This window comes from Phyllostomus discolor, chromosome 13 (assembly GCF_004126475.2).
Source record: "Phyllostomus discolor isolate MPI-MPIP mPhyDis1 chromosome 13, mPhyDis1.pri.v3, whole genome shotgun sequence".
In the NCBI taxonomy this organism is placed as follows: domain Eukaryota; kingdom Metazoa; phylum Chordata; class Mammalia; order Chiroptera; family Phyllostomidae; genus Phyllostomus; species Phyllostomus discolor.
This window is the reverse complement of record NC_040915.2, coordinates 62,025,759-62,028,794: the sequence shown is the minus strand read 5'-3', so window position 1 is coordinate 62,028,794 and position 3,036 is coordinate 62,025,759.

Here is a 3,036-nt window from a genome sequence, read left to right as displayed (position 1 = left end):
CGATGCCTTTTATTTCATTTTTTGGGGGGTGTGGGTCAAACCATTTTATTGGGAGCCTTCCAGAGAGGGTGGAAGGGCTGGGTGGATGGATCTGATGTCCTCTGCCCAGCCAGGATCTCACTGCCCCAGCTTCAAAGCTGTGGAAAAAGCTACTTCATTTCTTTTCTTTATTTTAAAGATTTCATTTTATTTATTTTTAGACAGAGGGGAAGGGAGGAAGAAAGAGAGGGAGAAACATCAATGTGTGGTTGCCTCTCATGCACCCCCCACTGGGGACCTGGCCTGCAACCCTGGCATGTGCCCTGACTGGGAATCAAACCAGTGACCCTTTGGTTCTCAGGCCACTGTGCCACACCAGCCAGGACAGCTATTTCATTTCTTGTTAAAAGGCAACATTGGCCAGCACTTACAGAGCATCACTCAGTGTTGCTGGCAGTGGTCATCTGTGGTAGACATGTGTCCATCTCAAAACACTTTGGCCTCTAAAGCTCGGTTGCAGCTGGGTGGCCACACAGCCCCGTTCTGACCCATGAAGCTCCGGTGGAAGCCTGCTGGAAACCTTGAAACAGTCTTTGCTTTCCTGGTGGGAAAACGGCTCCTTCCTCCTCCCCTTCTCCTTCCTGCCTGGAACTCAGATGTAATGCCCAGAGGCGTGGCAGCCATCTTGCAACTATGAGACAACTGAGGACAAAAGCCACACATAGTGAAATGGAAAAACAAGGACCCTAGGCCTTGGATGAAATTTTCAAGCAGCTGTTACAGCCACCAACAGCTCCCTGGGTTCTTGCTGTGTGAGGAGAACAAACAGCGCTCCTCACAGGGGGTTTACACCTCACGGCTGCAGCCTCTGGGACTTCATTCCAACTGCAAGGGAGACGGAGCTAGTGTTTCGCTGTCGGGAAAATGCCAGCCATCGCCATAACTGACTGTTGATCACATTAATAAACTGTCTTTGTAGGCCTTGTTTGCTAAAGCTTCAAAACATCAGGATTTGATGCTGAATTTGACCAAACACCTTCCTGGCACGCCTCAGAAATGGTTATGTGGGTTTCCTTCCTTGGTATGGAAACAGAGTTGGGCATGTAAAGGGATTTTCTAACATACCATCTTTGTGTTATTGGAATAAACCCCACTCAGCAACGGTGCATCAGTGTTTACCACGTATGCACTCACTTTTCTGGAGCGGGGGTGTCACGGCAGACTTGCCCAGCAGTGAGCCCATGATTTCACTCTGGTTCGACCTGGAAATAAACCACCTGTGACTGTACCCGGGAGGAAGGGTCATGCCACCCCCTCAGTGGCTGGGCTTCGTGGATAGGATTGTTCTTCCCATTTGCTCCCGTTTACTAAATAAATAAGTGGGGTGGGGGCTCCCCCAGAGCACGGCACAGTGGCTGGGAAGACCCCTAACATACAGGGCATCCACACACAGATGCACCAGAGGCAGCCACTTCCTAGACGACGGGCCAGGACAGACTTTTATCCAAGTCACTGAAATGACAGACATTACTTTGCAGTCAGGACAATTAACCTATCACTCTTCCTATGCTGCTCCAGAATGACACTGTCATTCCTGTCCTGCCCGGAGCTGTGACTGGCTGAAGCAAGAGGGAGGAGCCAGGCCCACTGCCAGGGTTCTGGGACACGGCAGCAAACCTAGTTTCCTGCCAGTTTGCCTCCAGGAAGGTTGTGCCAGACAGAGGGAGCCACAGGCAGAGACTAGAAGGTGAGAGGAGGGCAGTGGGCCTGCCTCTTGCTTCCTTTCCCCCGAGCAGCCGCAGAGGGCAGAACGGGGCTTCCTGGAATCTGTGGCACTCTGCCTCGTCCAGAGGTCCAAGCTTCTGTGTGCTGGTTAGGATGGGGTGAGGGCTGAGGTTTGGGTGAGGTTTGGGAGGTTAGGAAAGATGGGGAGGACCCGGGTGTCTAGAGATTAGGGTAGGAGCTAGGGCTGGGATTAGGATGGGCTATTTCTTGAGCCGTGAGCACCTGCCGGCGTGAGAAAAAAGTGGGGCCATGCCTGTGAGTGCTGGTCCGTCCGGTGGAACGGCACGACCCCTTCGCAGCCCAGCGGGCCCTGGATCCTAACTTGAGGACCACAGAGCGGCGGGCCAGTCTGCACTTCTCAGCAGAAAGGTCACGCAGAGCCTGGGTCACTTAGGCACCAAGCCACCTGGCGCCCTTTCCGTGTTCTAATTGCATCGGCTGCCCAATAAAGCTTTAAATGTCCACTTGAGTTCAGTTGGAGATGTCTCTGCTTCAATTTCCTCCTCTTGTAGAATCGTTCTGGGGGTGGCTTTGTTGGGGGTCCTCTCCCGCTGCTCAAGGTAGGCGCTTCTTCCTGCAGGGAGTCCAGTCAGTGGGGTCAGGGTGAGGCCACCTCACAGCCATTACTTCTGACGGCTTTTGGGGGCCCTGGACCGAAGCCAGGAGCAGAGACTCCCTGGAGCGTGTGTATCCCCAGCAGCACCAGGAGGGCCCATAGTCCCTGTTGGTCTATTTCACTGGGATCCCAAGCTGCTCACAGCACATCAGGGTCCCCAAACCACCTCAGGCTTGATGATTCACTGGAAGGATTCACAGGACTCCGAACAGCTGCAGCTTATTGCCCTCCAAAGACACAGACTCGAGTGTGCAAAGGAGGAAGAAGCTACAGCAGGCCACATCCAGGAGAGAACAGGCACGGGCCCAGGTGTCCCCTCCCTGTGGAGGTGCACGCACAGGGTCACGTGAACTCCCAGCAACAGTGTCTGAGGTGAGCACAGAGCCCCGACCAGAGGGGCTTGCCACGCCTCAGTGGCCAGGGTTTTCACTGGGGGGCTCACCCCAAGGGTTGCGGCCCCCCTGTGACCAGCCCCAGCCTCTCAGACTCCAGCCCTCACTTCCCCCTCCCACCCCAGAGCGAAAAGAGGTGTTCACAATAAATCACCATCTTAAACAAGACTCAGCTGGTCACACTGGTGCACGGAGCCCAAGGCCTCAGGCACACGAGCACTCTTACCTGGAGAGCAGCTCGGAGGCTCAGAGGTGACCTGGAAA